The sequence below is a fragment of the Balaenoptera acutorostrata genome, chromosome X, assembly GCF_949987535.1.
Source record: "Balaenoptera acutorostrata chromosome X, mBalAcu1.1, whole genome shotgun sequence".
NCBI classification, from domain to species: domain Eukaryota; kingdom Metazoa; phylum Chordata; class Mammalia; order Artiodactyla; family Balaenopteridae; genus Balaenoptera; species Balaenoptera acutorostrata.
The window spans coordinates 44,966,958-44,994,365 of NC_080085.1; positions in this window are offsets into that span (position 1 = coordinate 44,966,958).

The window sequence follows — 27,408 nt, forward strand, 5'->3', positions numbered from 1 at the left end:
ACACATAAAACAGTGGAACCATATAGAAAACCCAGAAATAGACCCATGCACCTATGGTCAATTAATATATGACAAAGGAGGCAAGAATATACAATGGAGAAAGACAGTCTCTTCAATAAGTGGTGCTTTGAAAACTGGACAGCTACGTGTAAAAGAATGAAATTAGAACATTCTCTAACACCATACACAAAAATAAACTCAAAATGGATTAAAGACCTAAAGTAAGGCCAGGTCCTACAAAACTCCTAGAGGAAAACATAGGCAGAACACACTTTGACATAAATTGCAACAATATTTTTTTTGAATCATCTCCTAGAGTAATGGAAACAAAAATAAAAATAAACAAATGGGGCTTAATTAAACTTAAAAGCTTTTGCACAGCAAAGGAAACCATAAACAATAAAAAAAAGACAATCTACAGAATGGGAGAAAATATTTGCAAACAATACAACTGACAAGGGTTTAATTTTCAAAATCTACAAACAGCTCAATATTTAAAAGAAAAAAACCCCAAACAACCCAATCAAAAAATGGGTAGAAGATCTAAACAGACATTTCTCCAAAGAAGACATACAGATGGCCAACAGGCACATGAAAAGATTCTCAACATTGCTAATTATTAGAGAAATGCAAATCAAAACTACAATGAGGTATCACCTCACACTGGCCAGAATGCCATCACCAAAAAGTCTACAAATAATAAGTGCTGGAGAGAATGTGGAGAAAAGGGGACCCTCCTACAGTGTTGGTGGGAATGTAAGTTGGTACAGCCACTATGGAAAACAGCATGGAGGTTCCTCAGAAAACTAAAAATAGAATTACCATATGATCCAGCAATCCCACTCTTGGGCATATATCTGGAGAAAACCATAATTCAAAAAGATACATGCACCCCACAATGTTCATAGCTGCACTATTTACAATAGCTAAGACATGGAAGCAACCTAAATGTCCATAGACAGAGGAATGGATAAAGAAGATGTGGTATATATATATACAATGGAATATTACTCAGCCATAAATAAGAATGAAATAATGCCATTTGCAGCAATATGGATGGACCTAGAGATTATCATACTAGGTGAAATAGGTCAGAGAGAGAAAGACAAATATCATATGATATCACTTATATGTGGAATCTAAAAAAATTGATACAAATGAGCTTATCTACAAAGCAGAAACAGACTCACAGACTTAGAAAACAAACTTAAGTTTACCAAAGGGGAAAGGTGGTGGGGGGAGAGATAAATTAGGAGGTTGAGATTAGCATATACACACTACTATATGTAAAATAGACACACATCAAGGAACTACCGTATAGCACATGGAACTATAGTCAATATCATGTATTAACCTATAATGGGAAAGAATCTGAAAAAGAATATCTATCTATCTATCTAATCTATCATTTATCTATCTATCTATCTATCTATCGAGATAGGTATAACTGAATCACTTTGCTGTACACCTGAAACATGGTAAATCAACTATACTTCAAAATAAAAGAGGGTGCTGGAGACAGACCTGGATCCAAACCCTAGATCCTAGATTCCCCACTTTCTGCCATGTGACCTTAAGAGAATTGCTTCTGCTTTTTCAAGGCTTTCGCTGTGAAATTTCAATAATAATCTAATTTACATCGTGGTTGGGGGAATTAAAGGAGAGAGTCCATGTAAAACGCTTACCAAAATACCTGACATAGTAATGATCAATAAATATTAGTTGTTATTATTGTCATTGTTTATGTTACTAGTAACCATCTCTTCTCAGATCAGTGTTCCTTCCTTCATCATAGTAACCTAGGTCCCAGGAAGACCTTGGAGGGAGGGGTTGTTATTAAGGTGGGGGAAGGGGAGATGTCACAGGGTGGTGAGGCTGATCTAGTGATTCTCATGGTTTCCCTGCCATGTTTTCCCTTTATTTCTTGTAAAGGCATTTGGAGAGGGCATTAGCCTTATAAATTTCCTTTGAGGGATCATGGTGTGTGCACTACATTCTTCATAGCGTCATCCCGAAAGGTCAGTAATTTGCAGGAGATGTTGCACTTAGATATTTTGTGGAGGCTCTTGATATTTTAAGCTTCATTAGTAGGGCATTGTAGGTACTGCCGAGTCACTGCCTGGTAACAGGGAGAGCAGATTTTGCTGGGAATGAAGGTGATGTGTGTCAAGATGGATGAGCCAGGTGTAGACCCTGTTTGTTTCTCACACTACAGTTGGCCTGCTGGCATGGGCCCATCTTGTCCCCTCTATATTTGGGGGCTGCTTCCACATAATAAAGACCTGTAAAACAGAGCATCTAAGTCCACACGTGGGGTGATGTGTGGACCACAGTGTCAACTTGCACCAGGTCATGGCAGCCATTTGAAGCCAGTATTCTTCATGCCAGAAAGCCAAAGAGCCCCTTCATGAGGCAAGAGTCTGAATGTGACATCACCTTTCCAGGCACACTGGGACAAAAAGTAGAGTCAGAGGGACAAACAACACTGTGAGGTGTGTGGTGGGGATGTCCGTTCATTCTCTCTCTCCCTCAGATTGCATTAAAATTGAATTTATAAGACATCTGATGTAAAATAAATTTGAGTCTATTATCACTTCATTTAATACCATGCAAAATGAGGGAACTATTTTCAAAACTTTTAAGTATGGAGGAGGTTTGTGCATCAAAAATTATCACTAATATCAGTGTAGTGGGAAAAATTTGAACACCCTGGCTCCACCACTGGCTGTGTGACCTTGAGCAAGTTATTAAACAAACCTCATAGATTCACATGGGTCACTGGTGATAGTTGTGATGATGAGGGTCAGAGAAGAGGGGAAGCTTGGGCATGTTTTCCTTCCATTTTTCTGCTAATTCCAACAGTTTAGATTTCTTGAGGTCATTTTCTATTCATTGTTCTTTTTATTGATTTTGATTCACTCTTTCCTGCTTCTTGGTATATGTAAGCATTTTTGTTTTGTTTGTTGCAGAAGATTTGTGCACTGTTTGAAATCTGGACTGTGTCATAGTCTATAAAGGCTGTTCAGTTTTGTTCTGGCAGGTATTTAAGTTACTGTTGAGTCCTTTATGGCTTGTTGGGCTTGTTTCATTCCTTGGCAGGGTGGGCATGTATCAGTTTTGAACTTAGTTGTTGGACAGAGTGTTTTATACCTAATGTCTAGCTTATCTGTCATCTGAACTGAGTGCCCACAATGTTCAGCAAGATCTCTGCACTCAGCTCCACTGCACCTGCTCCGTCATAGGCTTCTTGGAGTCTTGCCCTCAGCCTGAGCTGGGGCTAAGTGAGAGTGGCATTGATATATACACACTACCAAATGTGAAATAGATAGCTAGTGAGAAGCATCAGCATAGCACAGGGAGATCAGCTCGGTGCTTTGCGACGACCTAGAGGGGTGGGATAAGGAGGGTGGGAGGGAGGCTCAAGAAGGAGGGGATATGGGGATACATGCATGCATATAGCTGATTCACTTTGTTGTACAACAGAAACTAACACAACATTGTGAAGCAATTATACTCCAATAAAGATGTATTAAAATTAAAAAAACAGTTCCCTGTTCCCTGAGCATGTGTGAGGGAATATTTAGTTGATGATCATTCCACTAGGACTCACTTTGAGTGATGGCTCCATGTGATATGGGTGTGATCTCAGCAGTGGGTTTATTTTGGTACACAGAGGAATGCAACTTTACCAGAGCTTATGGGAACAGAGAACTGATTTTCTGGTGTTGGAGAAAAAGCTGTGGAACGAGCACTTTAGGATAGATTATAGAGTCTATAGAATAGACTCCACCTTCTCATGTGGAAGCATATTTGGAAACTGACCACCAAAGGTAAACTTATCCTGTTTGGACTCTGCATATATTAAAAATTGACATGGGCCTGTGAGTGTGAAAATTTTTGTGCAGGTGAAATAGCATATATTGGTAATTGGTAGTGATTCTGTAGGACATCTGGGCTACCTCTAAAAAAATAAAATTTTGTATATATAACTTAGTGCTAGCGGAAAGTATTTCCAAAAGGGCAGTAGTGATATGCGCTATTTCAAGGCAATTGTTAAATTTGAGATAAATAATTAACATTGTGTGCAAAGAAAACAAATAATTTGTTAGATATGTGGGAATAGTTACTGAAGATGACAAGGAATGTCCAATTTTAAGTGAGATATATCAGAAGCCAGTGAGTTGGTCAAGAAAAGTGTTTACAATTTGGATAGTCTAAATGTCAAGGCCAAAGTGCTGAGAGATAACATGAGGTCTAAACAAGGACAACGTGTTACAGTGGGACCAGTTTAAGAATTGAACACTGGCTTCATGGTACCTGACATTGGTGCATGAGACCCTGATGGAAAGCAGGTGTGGTGGAACCACTGGAATTCAGGAGGCTTTAACCTATCAACAGACATTTACCTTATCATTCCATGAGTTGTGTCCACCACCATATCTGCAAACACCAAGTGCTGGCCTCTGGCTGAGAGCAGGGCAACACCTGAGGGCATGTCTTTTTGAATGGGTACCTGTGACATTTCAATGTGGGTTATGACATTTGGGTGAGTGTGTTCACCATCTGCAGTAGAGTGAGAGACGTGAAGGTGTGGAGTTACTGGTGAGAATCTGACAGTATGGGGCCAGTATTTGTTCAGCGATAAAACAATGCCCTCCTCCTGCCCAGCACAGCAGCCCTGCCCTCTCCCAGGGCTTTCCCTAAAGGAGACAGACACACAGGAATCTGGAATATCCTTCACTGGGCCAGTTCTCAGAGCCCCTCAGTGAAGCGCCTTCTGGTGGAGTTGGGGTGAAGCACAGGCTTGGACTCAAGAATGAAGCAGGATCTCCTAGACTCTAATTCTACCTCTTACCACCAGCTGATCCCTAATGTGCAAGGATGACAGAGCCCCAAATCCCCAGTGAGAAGAAAGGAGGAGAGAGTGATGTGGCAGCTCCCAGCCTTCACGGGTAGGCAGTGGCTCAGCTTACCTACCTCTTAGTATTGTAAGAAAGAGAGGGCATGGACATGTCCTCCACACATGGGTATCCTGTCCCAGTGCACATTGGTACTGCTCACAGTGCTCCGGAATCTGGCCCATCACATCAGTCTTCCCTCTAAGGGAAGAGTGAACAAAGGGCTTGGGAGAAGGGGGCTTTCTCTGGAGTGAGTAGTGGAAAGAGATGTCTGGCCCCATGTCCAGTGACCTAGAACCACGGATAGAAAATGATTTGATCATAGAAAAATTAGGTCATGTGCAAAAATTGATTTTGCTCTTAAAAATCTCAAATCAACTCTGGAAAGTTTAAAATGTGGGCCTTTGGAGAAAAGAAAATGTGAATTCACAAAAGTGAATTTTCATTAGAAAATAAACAACAAAATTTAGCATATAAATCTTGACTACTTAACATCTTATAATCATAGTGTAAATAGATCACATGGTTTGGTTGAAAACATACAGCTATATTTACAAGATATAACAGGTCAAGCTTTACGTAAATTAATAAATGAAGGATAACTACTTCATAAATTTATTAAAACATGGCCATTGTTAAGAAATCAAGCTCTACAAGAAATTATGAAAGCAGATACAATAAATTATATCAAATTGCAACATTCAGAATTAGCTAGTTCTGACAATGGTTCAAAATCATTACATGCAAACATCTTTCTTTTCACTTATGAAATAAATCGATAGGTTAAAAGGTGGATAACCAGAAAGGAAGCTAACCTACAGAAATGATTTTACAATGATGATCTTATACCATGCATGCTATTCAAATAAAAAAATTATTAGACTTCATTTTATTAGATTATGATAAGATAAAGGAAAGGAAACAAGAAAGAGGTGAATCTTTGGTTAACGATTTCTTAGATGAATGGAAAAGAAGATGTGGCACATATATACAATGGAATATTACTCAGCCATGAAAAGAAACGAAATTGAGTTATTTGTAGTGACGTGGATGGGCCTAGAGTCTGTCATACAGAGTGAAGTCAGTCAGAAAGAGAAAAACAAATAACGTATGCTAACACACATATATGGAATCTAACTGAATCTCTTCTTAACTGAAGAGATAGTAGTTCTTGGAAGATTCCTCCAAGGTTAAAGAAAAAAATTTCAAAAACAATACAGATTTGAAACCACAATTATTTTTAATAGCATATATAATTTTGGTACAGGAGGGAAATTCCCTGGTCTGGAAGATGAACTATCAGGCAGATAACCCCATTGTACTTCCTGCTATATGCTCCTCCATCTCCCAGTTTCTTCACATACACTTATTCATTAAGGTATAATAAACATATGGCAAAGTATAGAAATTATGAGTGTACTGCTCCATAAAATTTCACAACGTGAACATACATTTGTAAACCCCATTCAGATCAAATAGTAGTACTGATATATTATATAACTCCCTACAAGGCCCTCTGTGCCACTTTCCAGTAATCCTGATCCTTTTTCTGCAAAAGTAACCACAATCCCCACTTTCAGCAACATGGTTTAGATTTGTCTGATTTTAAATTTATTTAAATGGAATCATATGGTGTAGAGTCTTTTGTGTTTAGCTTCTTTCAATCAACATCATTTTCCTGTGTTTTATCCATGCTCTTGGGTCTAGTACTTATTCAGTCATTATACTCCATCATATGAATAGAGAATAATTTATTCATTAATTGTAGTCATTATGGACGTTTGGGTAATTTTTCATCTAGGATATTACATATTGTGTTGTATGGACAATTTGGTACATATTTTTGTTGATAACTATACTCATGTATATTGATTTTCTTAAGTATATACCCAGAGGCGGAAGTGCTATGTCATAGGACACCACATATGTTCAGCTTTACTATATGCTACCAAAGAGATTTCCAAGATAGCCATATCAATTTACACTCTCTTCAGCTGTGTATTACAGTTCAAATTTTCTCATAATCTCATTAAAATTTGCCATTTTATCTTTTGAGCCATTCAAGTTGGCACATAGGAAAGACCTATACACTGAAAACTATAAAACATTGATAAAGAAAATTGAAGATGACTCAAGGAAATGGAAAGTTATCATGTTCTCTTGGATTGGAAGAATTAATATTATTAAAATGACCATACTACCCAAAGCAATCTACAGGTTTAATGCAATCCCTATCAAAATACCCATGACATTTTTCACAGAACTAGAACAAATAATACTGAAATTTATATGGAACAAGAAAAGACCCAGAATTGTCAAAGCAATCCAGAGAATAAAGAATGAAGCTGGAGGTATAGCCCTTCCAGACTTCAGATTATACTACAATGCTATAGCAATCAAAACAGTGTGGTATTGGCACAAAAACAGACACATAGATCAATGAAATATAATAGAAAGCCCAGAAATAAACCCATGCATCTACAGTCAATTAATCTAGTACAAAAGAGACAAGAATATGCAATGGAGAAAAGACAGTCTCTTCAACAGGTGGTGTTGAGAAAGCTGGACAGCCACATGTAAAACAATAAAATTAGAATATTCCCTCACACCATATACAAAAATAAATTCAAAATGGTTTAAAACCTAAATCTAAGACTTGACACCATAAAACTCCTAGAAGAGAACGTAGACAAAACTTTCATGACATAAATTGTATCAATATTTTCTTAGATCAGCCTCCCAAGGCAAAAGAAATAAAAGCAAAAATGACTAAATGGCACCTAATCAAACTTACAAGCTTTTGCACAGCAAAGGAAACCATAACCAAGATGAAAGACAACATACAGACTGGGAAAAAATGTTTGGAAACAATGTGACCAACAAGGGCTTAATTTCCCAAATGTACAAACAGCTCATACAACTCAATATCAAAAACAAAAACAAAAAACCCAAGAAAAAAGTGAGCAGATGTCCTAAATAGATATTTTTCCAAAGAAGACAGATGGGTAACAGAGACATGCAAAGGTGCACAACATCACTAATTATTAGAGAAAGCAAGTCAAAACCACAGTGAGGTATCACCTTACACTGGTCAGAACGGCCATCATCTGAAAGTCTACAAATAATAAATGATGGAGCGGGTGGGGAGAAAAGTGAACCCTCATACATTGTTGGTGGAAATGTACATTGGTGCAGCCACTATGGAAAACAGTATGGAAGTTCCTTAAAAACCTAAAAATAGAGCTACTATTTTATCCAGCAATTCCATTTCTGTGTGTATATCTGGGAAAAAAGAAAACTCTAATTTGAAAGGGTGCATGCACCCCAATGTTCATTACAGCACTATTTACAGTAGCCAAGACATGGAAGAAACCCAAGTGCCCACCAACAGACTATTAGCCTAAGAAGATGTGGTATGTATATACAAAGGAATATTACTCAGCCATATTATGCTTAGTGATATGTCAGACAGAGAAAAACATATACTATACGATATGTGAAATCTAAAAATCAATACAAATGATTCTATATACAAAACAGAAACTGACTCACAGACATGGAAAACAAACTTATGGTTTCAAACAGGACAGGGGAAGGGACAAATTAGGAACATAGGATTAGCAGATCCAAACTACTATACATAAAATAGATAAGCAACGAGATTTACTGTATAGCACAGGGAATTTACCCAATTATCTTGTAATAACCTGTAAATGAAAATAATGTGCAATACCCCCCATATTATATGTGGTACACCTGATTTACAGCACAATATTGCAAATCCACTATACTTCAATTAAAAAAAAAGTTGGCACGTAGGCTGTGCCATAGTCATGTAGGTTTAATTCCCTCATGCTTAATGATATCAAGCACCTTGTCATATAATTTTTAGTAATTTGGAATCTTGTTTTGAGAAGTACCTATTCCATACTTTTGCCATTTTTTCTATTGATTTATCTGTCCTGTTTTTAAATTGATTTTTAGTGTCCTTTACATATAATAAGCAAGATAACATTTTTGCAGACATGCGTTGCAACCATGCATAATATTCTGTGACTTGCTTTTTCATTCTCTGAATAGTAGCTTTTGATGAACAGAAGTTCATGCTAATGGTAAAAAATTAAATTATTTTCAATTTTTATCACGTATAGCCTGTATATACACATATATATATACTTTAAAACTACTTTTGGCTGTCTGGACTTGTCTTAAAATCTTTGTCATTAGCTTACAAATAAAACTTTATCTCATTCCTTAAAGTAGAAGTATTACAGACTACATTACCTGATTACAGTATAATAAGACTACAAATTATAAACAAAATATGAAAGCACACAGGGCTTTCCACCTGGAATTTTTTAAAAGTCTATTTTAAAAACTCTGTGGTAACATGGGAAATGTAAAGAAAAATTATAGGATTTCTAAACTAATGACAACGAAAACACTGAATACAGGAATGTGTGGCATACATTTAAAACAGTGATCAGAGAAAAAATTTCAGTCTTAGACATTTCATCAATTAAAATGAAGGAAGGAAAATAAATTAATTAAATGACCACATCAAAAAGCTAGAAAAAGAGCAGCAAAATAACCAAAAGAAAGCCAAAGAAGGAAAAGCAAAGATGACAAGAGAAAATAATGAGTTAAAGGAGAGATAAATGTTTGATCTAGTTAAAAAAATGATAGATTCTTGGGAAAAAATCACAAAATAGAAAACATGCCAGCTAACTTAATTAATAAAAACATAGAAATTACAAATATACATTTTAAAGTAGTATAAGGGATAATATCTATTGAAACAGGAGTACTTTAAAAAACAATAAAGTATTTCTGTTGCTCTATGCATATGAAATTGAAACCTAGATGAAATGTATAATTCCATAGGAAAGCAATGTTTATCAAAGTTGAACCTATTAGAGATAGACAGATTAAACAGACCAATTTCCATAGAAAGAAAAAAGGAAAATTATAACTAACCCACTAAAAGCACCAGGCCTAGATGGTTTCAAAGGAGCAATCTCCTAATATTCAAAGACCAGATAGTCCCAGTGCTCCAGAAACTTTTCCAGAGTATTGAAAATGAAGGAAACTTCATAATTGTTTTGTGAGGCAACTAAAACATTGATACTTAAACTGGATAAGACAGTACCAAAAAGAATAGTACAGGCTAACACTTATGAATATTGTATATTACACACACACACACACACACACACTATCTTCATACGAATTCCATCAACTTTCTTAATGGTAAGACAGCATGCATTTTACATTAATCCAAGATATGGAAACAACCTAAGTATTCATTGATGGACAAATGGATAAAGAAACTGTGGTATATATATACATTCGAATATTATTCAGCCATAAAAAAGAAGGAAATCTTGCCGTTTGTGACAACATGGATGGACATCAAGAGCCTTATGCTAAGTGAAATAAGTCAGACAAAGAAAAATGCCATATGATATCTCTTATATGTGGAATCTAAAAATTAATAAATGAATAAAAATGAAATTCATAAAAAACACTTTAAGAGATCAGGACAAATCCAAGGATGCACACTATCTCCACCGATATTCATCACTGTCCTGGAGGTGCTAACCGATGCAACTAGATAAATCAATTAGAGATCAATATGAGGTATAAAAACTCAGAAAGAATTAACACTACCTCTATTTACAGATGGTATGTTCGTATAACTGAAAAACCCAACAGAATTAATGATAAGGTTTACTCAAACAAAAAGAGAGTTCAATACAATAAACAGAATAGTAAATTACCATAAGATCTTAATAGCTTTTATACAAACACTAATATCTGTTGAGAAAAAATTCTTAATGCCTGTAAAAGAAACAAAGTAAACTCAAAAAAAAAAGTTTTCATTTGTTCTTGGATAAGATTATTCAACATAAGAAAATAGTGATTTCCCCTTAAGTTAATTCATAAATTTTACTCAGTATCAATAAAAATGTGAATCAGCATTTTGATGGAGCCAGATTTTTTTCAATTATGGAAAATAATTTTATTGTAATGATGATACAGTCACAGGTTAAATAAATTCTACATCAATTTCATTGATATGAGTCCTCTTCCTCTTTTTCCTGATATGTCTGGCTAAAGGTTTATCAATTTTATCTTCACAAAGAACTGACTTTTAGTTTCATAGATCTTGCTATTATTGATTTGTTCCTCTTTACTTCATTTATTTATGCTCCAATCTTTATGGTTTCTTTCCTTCTACTAACTTTAGGTTTTGTTTGTTCTTCTTTCTCTAGTTGCTTTAGGTGTAAGTTTAGGTTGTTTATATGAAATTTTTCCTGTCTCTTGAGGTAAGATTTTATTGCTATAAACTTCCCTCTTAGAACTGCTTTTGCTGCATCCCATAGGTTTGGGATCATTATGCTTTCATTTTTAGTTGTCTCTAGGTATGTTTTGATTTCCTCTTTGATTTCTTCACTGATGCATTGGTTGTTTAGTAGCATATTGTTTAGCCTCCCTGTGTTTGTGTATTTTACAGTTTTTTTCTTTTAGTTGAGATCTAATCTCATAACCTTGCAGTCAGAAAAGATACTTGATATGATTTCAATTTTCTTAAACTTAGCAAGGCTTGCTTTGTGGCCGAGCATGTGGTCAATCCTGGAAAATGTTCCATGTGCACATGAGAAGAATGTGTATTCTATTGCTTTTGGATGGAATGCTCTATAAATGTCAATTAAGTCCATCTGATCTAATGTGTCATTTAAGGCCTGTGTTTCATTATTGATTTTCTTTCTGGATGATCTGTCCATTGATGAAAGTGGGGTGTTAAAATCCCCCACTATTATTGTGTTACTATCAATTTCTCCCTTTATGGCTGCTAGTATTTGTCTTATATATTGAGTTGCTCCCATGTTGGGTGCACATATATTTACAATTGTTATATCTTCTTCTACTCAACAAAATATTAGCAAACAGAATCCAACAGCACATTAAAAGTATCATACACCATGATCAAGTGGGGTTTATTCCAGGAATGCAAGGATACTTCAATATACACAAATCAATCAACGTGATGCACCATATTAACAAACTGAAGGAGAAAAGCCATATGATCTTCTCCATAGATGCAGAGAAAGCTTTCGACAAGATTCAACACCCATTTATGATAAAAGCCCTGCAGAAAGTAGGCATAGAGGGAACTTTCCTCAACATAATAAAGGCCATATATGACAAACCCACAGCCAACATCATCCTCAATGGTGAAAAACTGAAATCATTTCCACTAAGATCAGGAACAAGACAAGGTTACCCACTCTCACCACTATTATTCAACAGAGTTTTGGAAGTGTTAGCTAGAGAAATCAGACAAGACAAAGAAATAAAAGGAATCCAAATCGGAAAAGAAGAAGTAAAGCTGTCACTGTTTGCAGATGACATGATATTATACATAGAGAATCCTAGAGATGCTACCAGAAAACTCCTAGAGCTAATCAATGAATTTGGTAAAGTAGCAGGATACAAAATTAATGCACAGCAATCTCTCGCATTCCTATATACTAATGATGAAAAATCTGAAAGAGAAATTAAGGAAACACTCCCATTTACCATTGCAACAAAAAGAATAAGATACCTAGGAATAAACCTACCTAGGGAGACAAAAGACCTGTATGCAGAAAATTATAAGACACTGATGAAAGAAATTAAAGATGATACAAATAGTTGGAGAGATATACCATGTTCTTGGATTGGAAGAATCAACATTGTGAAAATGACTCTACCACCCAAAGCAAAATACATATTCAGTGCAATCCCTATCAAACTACCACTGGCATTTTTCACAGAAGTAGAACAAAAAATTTCACAATTTGTATGGAAACACAAAAGACCCCGAATAGCTAAAGCAATCTTGAGAACGAAAAATGGAGCTGGAGGAATCAGGCTCCCTGACTTCAAACTATACTACAAAGCTACAGTAATCAAGACAGTATGGTACTGGCACAAAAACAGAAATATAGATCAATGGAACAGGATAGAAAGCCCAGAGATGAACCCACACACATATGGTCACCTTATCTTTGATAAAGGAGGCAAAAATATACAGTGGAGAAAAGACAGCCTCTTCAATAAGTGGTGCTGGGAAAACTGGACAGGTACATGTAAAAGTAAGAAATTAGAACACTCCCTAACACCATACGCAAAAATAAACTCAAAACGGACTAAGGACCTAAATGTAAGGCCAGACACTATCATACTCTTAGAGGAAAACGTAGGCAGAACACTCTATGACACAAATCACAGCAAGATCCTTTTTCACCCAGCTCCTAGAGAAATGGAAATAAAAACAAAAATAAATAAATGGGACCTAATGAAACTTAAAAGCTTTTGCACAGCAAAGGAAACCATAAACAAGACCAAAAGACAACTCTTAGAATGGGAGAAAATATTTGCAAATGAAGCAACTGACAGAGGATTAATCTCCAAAATTTACAAACAGCTCATGCAGCTCAATAACGAAAAAACAAACAACCCAATCCAAAAATGGGCTGAAGACCTAAACAGACATTTCTCCAAAGAAGATATACAGATTGCCAACAGACACATGAAAGAATGCTCAACATGATTAATCATTGAGAAATGCAAATCAAAACTACAATGAGATATCATTTCACACTGGTCAGAATGGCCATCATCAAAAAATCTAGAAACAATAAATGCTGGAGAGGGTGTGGAGAAAAGGGAACCCTCTTGCACTGTTGGTGGGAATGTACATTGATACAGCCACTATGGAGAACAGTATGGAGGTTCCTTAAAAAACTAAAAATAGAACTACCCTACCACCCAGCAATCCCACCACTGGGCATATACCCTGAGAGAACCGTAATTCAAAAAGAGTCATGTACCAAAATGTTCATTGCAGCTCTATTTACAATAGCCAGGACATGGAAGCTACCTAAGTGTCCATCATCGGATGAATGGATAAAGAAGATGTGGCACATATATACAATGGAATATTACTCAGCCATAAAAAGGAACAAAATTGAGTTATTTGTAGTGAGGTGGATGGAGTTAGAGTCTGTCATACAGAGTGAAGTAAGTCAGAAAGAGAAAAACAAATACAGTATGCTAACACATCTATATGTAATCTAAGGGAAAAAAAAGGTCATGAAGAACCTAGTGGCAAGACGGGAATAAAGACACAGACCTTCTAAAGAACAGACTTGAGGGTATGGGGAGGGGGAAGGGCAAGCTGTGACAAAGTGTGAGAGTGGCATGGACATATATACACTGCCAAAGGTAAAATAGATAGCTAGTGGGAAGCAGGTGCATAGCACAGGGAGATCAGCTCAGTGCTTTATGACCACTTAGAGTGGTGGGATAGGGATGGTGGGAGGGAGGGAGATACAAGAGGGAAGAGATATGGGAACATATGTATAGGTATAACTGATTCACTTTGTTATAAAGCAGAAACTAACACACTATTGTAAAGCAATTATACTCCAATAAAGATGTTAAAAAAAATCTGCAAACAAATGCTGGAGAGGATCTGCAGAAAAGGGAACCCTCTTCCACTGTTGGTGGGAATATAAGTTGACACAGCCACTACTGAGAACAGTTTGGAGGTTCCTTAAAAAACTAAAAATAGAACTACCATATGACCCAGCAATCCCACTACTGGGCATATACCCAGAGAAAATCATAATTCAAAAAGAGTCATGTACAACAATGTTCATTGCAGCACTATTTACAATAGCCAGGACATGGAAACAACCTAAGTGTCCATCGACAGATGAATGGATAAAGAAGATGTGACACATATATGCAATGGAATATTACTCAGCTATAAAAAGAAATAAAATTGAGTTATTTGTGCTGAGGTGGATGGACCTATAGTCTGTCATACAGAGTGCAGTAAGTCAGAAAGGGAAAAACAAAGATTGTATGCCAACACATATATACGGATTCCAAAAAAAAAAAAAAAGAAAGAATGGTTCTGATGAACCTAGGGACAGGTCAGGAGTAAAGACACAGACATAGAGAATCTAATTGAGGATACTGGGCAAGGGTATGGTAAGCTGGGACGAAGTGAGAGAGTGGCATGGACATATATACACTACCAAATGTCAAATAGATAGCTAGTGGGAAGCAGCCACATAGCCCAGGGTGATCAGCTCAGTGTTTTGTGACCAACTAGAGGGGTGCATAGGGAGGGTGGGTGGGAGTCTCAAGAAGAAGTGGATATGGGGATATATGTATACGTATAGCTGATTCACTTTGTTATACAGCAGAAACTAACACACCATTGTAAAGCAATATACTCCAATAAAGATGTTAAAAAAAAAAAAAACAAAATGGAGTTATTTGTAGTGAGGTGGATGGACCTAGAGTCTGTCATACAGAGTGAAGTCAAAAAGAGATAAACAAATACCGTATTCCAACACATATATATGGAATGTAAAAAAAAAAAAGTTTGTGAAGAACCTTGGGGCAGGACAAGAATAAAGACACAGACGTAGAGAATGGACTTGAGGACATTCGAAGGGGGATTGTTAAGCTAGGACGAAGTGAGAGTGTGGCATTGACATATATACACTACCAAATTTAAAACAGATAGCTAGTGGGAAGCAGCCGCATAGCACAGGGAGATCAGCTGGGTGCTTTGTGACCACCTAGAGGGGTGGGATAGGGAGGGGGAAGGGGAGGGGATATACGGATATATGTATACGTATAGCTGTTTCACTTTGTTATATAGTAGAAACTAACACAACATTGTAAAGCAGTTATACTCCAATAAAGACGTTAAAAAAAATAACAGTCTGAGGTATATATACATTTTTTAAATAGGTTAGTGACTTCATAATTTTATCATATTATATTCACGGTTAAAAAATCAAATACTTTATGGAAATATGGAGGTGAAATCAGTAAATTATAGAAAATCGAAACATTCAGAATTATCTAGTTCTAACACTGGGTCAAAATCACTACAGACGGGGATCCAGAGAAAATGGCGGAAGAGTAAGACGCAGAGATCACCTTCCTTCCCACAGGTACAGTAGAAATACATCTACACGTGGAACTGCTCCTACAGAACACCCACTGAACGCTGGCAGAAAACGTCAGACCTCCCAAAAGGCCAGAAACTCCCCATGTACTTGGGTAGGGCAAAAGAAAAAAGAAATAACAGAGACAAAATAATAGGGATGGGACCTGCACCAGTGGGAGGGAGGTGTGAAGGAGGAAAGATTTCCACGCACTAGGAAGCCCCTTCGCGAGCAGAGACTGTGGGTGGTGGAGGGGGGAAGCTTCAGAGCCACGGAGGAGAGCACAGCCACAGGGGTGCGGAGGGCAAAGCGGAGAGACTCCCGCACAGAGGCTCGGTGCCGAGCAGCACTCACCAGCCCAAGAGTCTTGTCTGCTCAGCCACCGGGGCGGGCAGGGCTGGGAGCTGAGGCTCGGGCTTTGGTCGGATCGCAGGAAGAGGACTGGGGTTGGCGGCGTGAACACAGCCTGAAGGGGTTAGTGCACCACAGCTAGCCGGGAGGGAGTCTGGGAAAAAGTCTGCAGCTGCCGAAGAGGCAAGAGACTTTTTCTTCCCTCTTTATTTCCTGGTACGCGAGGAGAGGGGATTCAGAGCGCCACCTAAACGAGCTCCAGAGACGGGCACGAGCCGCGGCTATCAGCGCGGACCCCACAGCAACAGGCGCGCAGAGGAAAAAATGGAGAGATTCCCGCACAGAGGCTCGGCGCCAAGCAGCACTCAGCAGCCCGAGAGGCTTGTCTGCTCACCCGCCGGGGTGGGCGGGGCTGGGAGCTGAGGCTCGGGCTTTGGTCGGATCGCAGGGAGAGGACTGGGGTTGGTGGTGTGAACACAGCCTGAAGGGGTTAGCGCACCACAGCTGGCTAGGAGCGAGATAGGGAAAAAGTCTGCAGCTGGCGAAGAGGCAAGAGACTTTTTCTTGCCTCTTTGTTTTGCGGCGCGCAAGGAGAGGGTATTCAGAGCGCCGCCTAAATGAGCTCCAGAGAAGGGCGCGAGCCGCGGCGATCAGCGCGGGCCCCAGAGATGGGCGTGAGACGCCAAGGCTGCTGCTGCCGCCTCCAAAAAGCCTGTGTGTGAGCACAGGTCACTCTCCACACCGCCCCTCCCGGGAGCCGGTGCAGCCCGCCACTGCCAGGGTCCCGTGATCCGGGGACAACTTTCCCGGAAGAACGCACTGCTTGCCTCAGGCTGGTGCAACGTTACGCCAGCCTCTGCCGCCGCATGCTCGCCCAGCCTCCTCCATACCCCTCCCTCCCCCCAGCCTGAGTGAGCCAGAGCCCCTGAAGCAGCTGCTCCTTTAACCCCGTCCTGTCTGGGCGGGGAACAGACGCCCTCAGGCGACCTATAGTCAGAGGCGGGTCCAAATCCAAAGCTGAACCCTGGGGGCTGTGCGAACAAAGAAGAGAAAGGGAAATCTCTCCCAGCAGCCTCAGAAGCATCGGATTAAAACTCCACAAACAACTTGATGTGCCTGCATCTGTTGAATACATGAATAGACAACGAATCATCCCAATTTCAGGAGGTGGACTTTGGGAGCAGGATATATTAATTTTTCCCCTTTTCCTTTTTTTGTGAGTGTATATGTATATGCTTCTGTGTGAGATTTTGTCTGTAGAGCTTTGCTTTTTAATAGCTTTATTTTACTTCACTATATTATAGCCTCTTTCTTTCTTTCTTTATATTTTTTCTCCCTTTTACTCTGAGCCGTGTGGACGAAAGGCTCTTGGTGCTCCAGCCAGGCATCAGGGCCGTGCCTCTGAGGTGGGAGAGCCAACTTCAGAACACTGGACCACAAGAGGCCTCCCAGCTCCACGTAATACCAAACGGCAAAAATCTCTCAGAGATCTCCATCTCAACATCAAGACCCAGCTTCACTCAGCGACCAGCAAGCTACAGTGCTGGACACCCTATGCCAAACAACTAGCAAGACAGAAAAACAGCCCCATCCATTAGCAGAGAGGCTGCCTAAAATCATAATAAGGCCACAGACACCCCAAAATACACCACCAGACGTGGACGTGCCCACCAGAAAGACAAGATCCAGCCTCATCCACCAGAACTCAGGCACTAGTTCCCTCCACCAGGAAGCCTACAAAACCCACTGAACCAACCTTAGCCACTGGGGACAGATACCAAAAACAACGGGAACTACGAACCTGCAGCCTGTGAAAAGGAGACCCCAAACACAGTAAGATAAGCAAAATGAGACGACAGAAAAACACACAGCAGATGAAGGAGCAGGGTCAAAACACACCAGACCTAACAAATGAAGAGGAAATAGGTAGTCTACCTGAAAAAGAATTCAGAATAATGATAGTAAGGATGATCCAAAATCTTGGAAATAGAATAGACAAAATGCAAGAAACATTTAAGAAGGACATAGAAGAACTAAAGAGGAACCAAGCAACGAAGAAAAACACAATAAATGAAATTAAAAATACTCTAGATGGGATCAATAGCAGAATAACTGAGGAAGAAGAAAGGATAAGTGACCTGGAAGATAAAATGGTGGAAATAACTACTGTAGAGCAGGATAAAGAAAAAAGAATGAAAAGAACTGAGGACAGTCTCAGAGACCTCTGGGACAACATTAAACGCACCAACATTGGAATTATAGGTGTCCGAGAAGAAGAAGAGAAAAAGAAAGGGACTGAGAAAATATTTGAAGAGATTATAGTTGAAAATTTCCCTAATATGGGAAAGGAAATAGTTAATCAAGTCCTGGGAGCACAGAGAGTCCCATACAGGATAAACCCAAGGAGAAACATGCCAAGACACATATTAATCAAACTGTCAAAAATTAAATATAAAGAAAATATATTAAAAGCAGCAAGGGAAAAACAACAAATAACACACAAGGGAATCCCCATAAGGTTAACATCTCATCTTTCAGCAGAAACTCTGCAAGCCAGAAGTGAGTGGCAGAATATACTTAAAGTGATGAAGGAGAAAACCCTACAACCAAGATTACTCTACCCAACAAGGATCTCATTCAGTTGTGATGGAGAAATTAAAAGCTTTACAGACAAGCAAAAGCTGAGAGAGTTCAGCACCACCAAACCAGCTTTACAACAAATGCTAAAGGAACTTCTCTAGGCAAGAAACACAAGAGAAGGAAAACACCTACAATAACAAACCCAATACATTTAAGAAAATGGGAATAGGAACATACATATCGATAATTACCTTAAATGTAAATGGATTAAATGCTCCAACCAAAAGACACAGACTGGCTGAATGGATACAAAAACAAGACCCATATATATGCTGTCTACAAGAGACCCACTTCAGACCTAGGGACACATACAGGCTGAAAGTGAGGGGATGGAAAAAGATATTCCATGCAAATGGAAGTCAAAAGAAAGCTGGAGTAGCAATTCTCATATCAGCCAAAATAGACTTTAAAATAAAGACTATTACAAGAGACAAAGAAGGACACTATATAATGATCAAGGGATCGATCAAAAGGAAGGTATAACAATTGTAAACATTTATGCACCCAACATAGGAGCACCTCAATACATAAGGCAAATACAAACAGCCAGAAAAGGGGAAATCGACAGCAACACAATCATAGTAGGGGACTTTAACACCCCACTTTCACCAATGGACAGATCATCCAAAATGAAAATAAATAAGGAAACACAAGCTTTAAATGATACATTAAACAAGATGGACTTAATTGATATTTATAGGACATTCCACCCAAAAACAACAGAATACACATTTTTCTCAAGTGCTCATGGAACATTCTCCAGGATAGATCATATCTTGGGTTGCAAATCAAGCCTTGGTAAATTTAAGAAAATTGAAATCGTATCAAGTATCTTTTTGGACCACAACGCTGTTAGACTAGATATCAATTACAGGAAAAGATGTGTTAAAAATTCAAACACATGGAGGCTACACAATACACTACTTAATAACGAAGTGATCACTGAAGAAATCAAAGGGGAAATCAAAAAATACCTAGAAACAAATGACAATGGAGATACGACGACCCAAAACCTATGGGACGCAGCAAAAGCAGTGCTAAGAGGGAAGTTTATAGCAATACAAGCCTACCTCAAGAAACAGGAAACATCTCGAATAAACAACCTAACCTTGAACCTAAAGGAATTAGAGAAAGAAGAGCAAAAAAACCCCAAAGCTAGCAGAAGGAAAGAAATCATAAAGATCAGGTCAGAAATAAATGAAAAAGAAATGAAGGAAACAATAGCAAAAATCAATGAAACTAAAAGCTGGTTCTTTGATAAGATAAACAAAATTGATAAACCATTAGCCAGACTCATCAAGAGAAAAAGGGAGAAGACTCAAATCAATAGAATTAGAAATGAAAAAGGAGAAGTAACCACTGACACTGCAGAAATACAAAAGATCATGAGAGATTACTACAAGCAACTCTATGCCAATAAAATGGACAACCTGGAAGAAATGGACAGATTCTTAGAAATGCACAAACTGCCGAGACTGAACCTGTAAGAAATAGAAACTATGAACAGACCAATCACAAGCACTGAAATTGAAACTGTGATTAAAAACCTTCCAACAAACAAAAGCCCAGGACCAGATGGCTTCCCAGGTGAATTCTATCAAACATTTAGAGAAGAGCTAACACCTATCCTTCTCAAACTCTTCCAAAATATTGCAGAGGGAGGAACACTCCCCAACTCATTCTACGAGGCCACCATCACCCTGATACCAAAACCAGACAAAGATGTCACAAAGAAAGAAAACTACAGGCCAATATCACTGATGAACAGAGATGCAAAAATGCTCAACAAAATACTAGCAAACAGAATCCAACAGCACATTAAAAGGATCATACACCATGATCAAGTGGGGTTTATCCCAGGAATGCAAGGATTCTTCAATATACACAAATTAATCAATGTGATACACCATATTAACAAATTGAAGGAGAAAAACTATATGATCATCTCAATAGATGCAGAGAAAGCTTTCAACAAAATTCAACACCCATTTATGATAAAAGCCCTGCACAAAGTAGGCATAGAGGGAACTTTCCTCAACATAATAAAGGCCATATATGACAAACCCACAGCCAACATTGTCCTCAATGGTGAAAAACTGAAACCATTTCCACTAAGATCAGGAACAAGACAAGGTTGCCCACTCTCACCACTATTATTCAACAGAGTTTTGGAAGTGTTAGCCACAGCAATCAGAGAAGACAAAGAAATAAAAGGAATCCAAATCGGAAAAGAAGAAGTAAAGCTGTCACTGTTTGCAGATGACATGATATTATACATAGAGAATCCTAGAGATGCTACCAGAAAACTCCTAGAGCTAATCAATGAATTTGGTAAAGTAGCAGGATACAAAATTAATGCACAGAAATCTCTTGCATTTCTATACACTAATGACGAAAAATCTGAAAGTGAAATTAAGAAAACACTCCCGTTTACCATTGCAACAAAAAGAATAAAATATCTAGGAATATACCTACCTAAGGAGACAAAAGACCTGTATGCAGAAAATTATAAGACACTGATGAAAGAAATTAAAGATGATACAAATAGATGGAGAGATATACCATGTTCCTGGATTGGAAGAATCAACATTGTGAAAATGACTCTACTACCCAAAGCAATCTACAGATTTAATGCAATCCCTATCAAACTACCACTGGCATTTTTCACAGAACTAGAACAAAAAATTTCACAATTTGTATGGAAACACAAAAGACCCCGAATAGCCAAAGCAATCTTGAGAACGAAAAATGGAGCTGGAGGATTCAGGCTCCCTGACTTCAGACTATATTACAAAGCTACAGTAATCAAGACAGTTTGGTACTGGCACAAAAACAGAAATATAGATCAATGGAACAGGATAGAAAGCCCAGAGATAAACCCACGCACATATGGTCACCTTATCTTTGATAAAGGAGGGAAGCATATACAGTGGAGAAAAGACAGCCTCTTCAATAAGTGGTGCTGGGAAAATTGGACAGATACATATAAAAGTATGAAATTAGAACACTCCCTGACAGCATGCACAAAAATAAACTCAAAATGGATTAAAGACCTAAGTGTAAGGCCAGACACTATCAAACTCTTAGAGGAAAACATAGGCAGAACACTCTATGACATACATCACAGCAAGATTCTTTTTGACCCAGCTCCCAGAGAAATGGAAATAAGAACACAAATAAACAAATGGGACCTAATGAAACTTAAAAGCTTTTGCACAGCAAAGGAAACCATAAACAAGACCAAAAGACAACCATCAGAATGGGAGAAAATATTTGCAAATGAAGCAACTGACAAAGGATTAATCTCCAAGATTTACAAGCAGCTCATGCAGCTCAATATCAAAAAAAACGAACAACCCAATCCAAAAATGGGTAGAAGACCTAAATAGACATTTCTCCAAAGAAGATATACAGATGGCCAGCAGACACATGAAAGAATGCTCAACATCCTTAATCATTAGAGAAATGCAAATCAAAACTACAAAGAGATATCCTCTCACACCGGTCAGAATGGCCATCATCAAAAAATCTAGAAACAATAAATGCTGGAGAGGGTGTGGAGGAAAGGGAACACTCTTGCACTGTTGGTAGGAATGTAAATTGATACAGCCACTATGGAGAACAGTATGGAGGTTCCTTAACAACTAAACATAGAACTACCATACGACCCAGCAATCCCACTACTGGGCATATACCCTGAGAAAACCATAGTTCAAAAAGAGTCATGTACCAAAATGTTCATTGCAGCTCTATTTACAATAGCCAGGACATGGAAGCAACCTAAATGTCCATCGACAGATGAATGGATAAAGAAGATGTGGCACATATATACAATGGAATAATACTCAGCCATAAAAAGAAATGAAATGGAGGTATTTGTAATGAGGTGGATGGAGTTAGAGTCTGTCATACAGAGTGAAGTAAGTCAGAAAGAGAAAAACAAAGACAGTATGCTAACACATATATACGGAATCTAAGGGAAAAAAAAAGTCCATGAAGAACCTAGTGGCAGGGCGGGAATAAAGACACAGACCTACTAGAGAATGGACTTGAGGATATGGGGAGGGGGTGGGGTGAGATGTGACAGGGTGAGAGAGTGTCACGGACATATATACACTACCAAATGTAAAATAGATAGCTAGTGGGAAGCAACCGCATAGCACAAGGAGATCAGCTCGGTGCTTTGTTACCACCTAGAGGGGTGGGATGGGGAGAGTGGGAGGGAGGGAGATGCAAGTGGGAAGAGATATGGGAACATATTGTATATGTATAACTGATTCACTTTGTTATAAAGCAGAAGCTTACACACCATTGTAAGGCAATTATACTTCAATAAAGATGTTTACAAAAAATCACTACAGACATCTCTCTATTCACGTATGAAACAAAAGGATAAGTTAGTAAGTGCAAAGCAAAAAAGAGAGAGATAGATTTACAGAAATGAATTTTTACAATGATGAGTTATACCACACATGCTATTCAAAATAAAAATGTATTCGATTTCATTTTAGTAGACTACCATAAAACAATGGGAAGGGGAACGAGAAAGTGGTGAAACTTTATTAAAGATTTATTTCACTGAAGAGATAATTCTTGGAAGATTCCTACAAGATTTAAAAAATAGACTTTCAAAAACAATACAGGTTTGGAATGACAATTATTTTTAACAACATGGTTCCATCATATGAATGTAGAAAACTTTATTCATTATTTCTACTTATTATGGATATTTGGGTAGTTTTTCATCTGGGATATTCCATATCATGCTTCAGCACAATGTTATACACAGTTTTGGTAATAACTGTACTCATATGTGTGGATTTCTCCAAGTATTTACCCAGCAGTGGAAGTGCTAGGTCGTAGGACATTGCATGTATTCAGATTTATTATATGCTACCAAAGAGATTTCCAAAATTGTCATACCAATTTACCCTCCCATCAGCTATATATGACAGTTTGTATTTCCCCACATTCCAACCGAAATTTGGCATTGTTATTTTTTTTTTCTAGCCGTTTGAGCTGGCATTGGATGTCATTGTAGGTATAATTTCCTGATGCTTAACACCTTCTCATGTATTTTTTAGTCATTTGTAATCTTCTCTAGTGAAGTGCTTGTTCCACACTTTTATGAATTTTTCTATTGATTTGTCCACCTTGTTCATATTGATTTTTAGTTTTCTTTACACGTCCTAAGTAAGATAACTCTTTTGGATACATGACTGCAAATACTATCTCCCATTCTGTGGCTTGCCTTTTCACTCTTAATAGAATCTTTTGATGAATAAAAGTTTACATGATCCATGAAGAATACAGTAAATATTTTTATCCATTATAATTCACTTATATATACATTTAAATTTGTATTTTTTAAAATAGTTTTTGCTGTTTTGGTTTTGCTCAAAAATCTTTTCCATTTGGTTACATACCATATAGCAGTAGTATTAAAAACAATGTAATAAAACTGACTTTTATAAACAAAATAAAAATGCACACGTGGCCTTCCTCCTGAAAATTTTAAAAATCTACTTTAAAAGTTTGGAGTAAATAGGAGTTATCAACCAAAATTATAAGATTTCTAAAATAAAAGAACAAAAACACTGCATGTGGGAGTCTGTGGGCCACATTTAAAACCATAATTGAAGAAAACTTTTATAGTCTTAAATATTTACATAAATAAAAATAAAATAATCAAAATAAATTAAATTCTAACCTCAAAAAGCTAGAGAAAGAACAGTTAATAACCCTAAAGAAAGCATGAGGAATTAAATAGTAAAGATAAAATGAGAAAATAATGAACTAGAGGAGAGAAAAATGTTAGAAAAAATAAAAGAGACAACTCACTAACAATCAATAAAAACCCAGAAATCACTAATTTATGATATGATAAGGGATAATAACCATTGAAATAGGAGCACTTTTTAAAAAATCATAAATTTTTTCTATTCTTATATGTACACAACATGAAAACCTAGATGAGATGTGTAATTTCTTAGAAAAAATTATTTACTAATGTTAATCCAATAAAAAATAGAAAGTTTAAACAAACTGACTTCCAATAGAAAGAAAAAAAGAATTAAAATTATCCCCACTAAAAGTAGGAGACTTTGATGTTTTCAAGGGGCAATTCTTCCAATTTTCAAAGCCTGATAGACCCAAGTGCTCCACAAATTTTTTAAGAGAATCAAAAATGAAGAAAACTTACATCTATTTATGATAAGAAAACTCTCCAGAAAGTGGACATAGAGGGAATCTACCTCAACATAATAAAAGCCATATGTGACAAACCCACAGCTAACATCATACTCAACAGTGAAAAGCACAAAGCATTTCCTCTAAGGTCAGGAACAAGACAAGGATGTCCACTCTTGTCACTTTTATTCAACATAGTTTTGGAAGTCATATCCATAGCAATCAGAGAAGAAAAAGAAATAAAAGGAAACCAAATTAGAAAAGAAGAAGTAAAACTGTCACTGTTGGCAGATGACATGATACTATACATACAAAATCCTAAAGATGCTACCAGAAAACTACTAGAGCTTATTAATGAATTTGGTAAAGTTGCAGGATACAAAATTGATACACAGAAATATGTTGCATTCCTATACACTAACAACAAAAGGTCAGAAAGAGAAATTCAGGAAACAATCCCATTTACCATTGCATCAAAAAGAATAAACCTACCTAAGGAGACAAAAGACCTGGACTCTGAAAACTATAAGAAACTGATAAAAGAAATCGAAGATGACACAAACAGATGGAAAGATATACCATATTCTTGGATTGGAAGAATCAATATTATCAAAATGACTATACTACCCAAGGCAGTCCACAAATTCGATGTAATCCTTATCAAATTACCAATGGCATTTTTCACAGGACTGGAATAAAAAAAATTTTAAAATTTGTATGGAGACACAAAAGACCCTAAAGAGCCAAAGCAATCTTGAGAAAGAAAAACAGCTGGAGGAATCACACTCCCTGACATCAGACTATACTACAAAGCTACAGTCATCAAAACAGTATGGTACTGGCACAAAAACAGAAACATAGATTAATGGAACAGGATAGAAAGCCCAGAAATAAACCCATGTACCTATGGTCAATTAATCTATGACAAAGGAGGCAATACTATAAAATGGAAGAAAGACAGTCTCTTCAATAAGTGGTGCTTGGAAAACTGGACAGCTACATGTAAAAGAATGAAATTAGAACATTCTCTAATACCATACACAAAAATAACCTCAAAATGGATTAAAGACCTAAATGTTAGACCAGATACCATAAAACTCTTAGAGGAAAACATAGGCAGAACAGCTTTTAACATAAATTGCAACAATATCTTTTTGGCTCCATCTCCTAGAGTAATGGAAATAAAAAAATATAAACAAATGGGACCTAGTGAAACTGAAAAGATTTTGCATAGCAAAGGATACCATAAACAAAATGAAAAGACAACCCACAGGATGGGAGAAAATATTTGCAAATGAAGAGACCAAAAATAGATATAAAATAGATAATCAACAAGGACCTACTGTATAGCACAGGGAACTCTACTCAATATTCTGTAATAACCTATATGGGAAAAGAATCTGAAAAAGAATGGATATATGTATATGTTTAACTGAACCACTTTGCTGTACACCTGAAACTAACACAACATTTTAAATCAAATATACCCCAATATAAAATAAAAACTAAATTTTAAAAAATGAAGAAAAGTTTATGATTGTTTTTAATGAAACATTGATATCTAAATCTAATAAAGACAATACTAAAAATACTAGACTGATATCACTTATGAATGTAGTATATTATATGTTACATAGTGTGTTTAATATATATATACATTGTATGTATGGTATATATTATATGTATTACATATATATATACACTCATACATACACAGTATATACACAGTCTTAGTAATAAATCATGCATCTTTTTAAAAAATTGAAGTATAGTTGATTCACAATTCAGCATCTTTTTTTAGTGGTGACATACTAAATACATTTCACATTAAAGCATTCAGAAATCAGTACAATGACAAGAGTCCCACTGTCTTCACCAGTACTCATCATTGTTCTAGAGGTATTAACCAATGTAATTAGTTAAGAGAAGTCAAATAGAGGCATAGAAACTTGGAAGGAAAAATTAAAACTACCTTTATTTGCACATGGTATGGTCATGTATTTGGAAAACCCAGGGAAATCAATGATAAAGTTAACTTCAAAAAGAGCAGTATTTAATAAAACAAACAGGATAAAAAATTACTATATAGAACTTAATAGCCTTCACATAAACAAACAATAATAGCTAGAAATTATAATGGTGTAGAAAATCCATTTAAGAGGAGATTAACCAAGATGGCGGAGTAGAAGGACGTGCTCTCACTCCCTCTTGCGAGAGCACCAGAATCACAACTGGCTGCTGGACAATCATTGACAGGAAGACCCTGGACTTCACCAAGGAGGATACCCCACGTCCAAGGACAGAGGAGA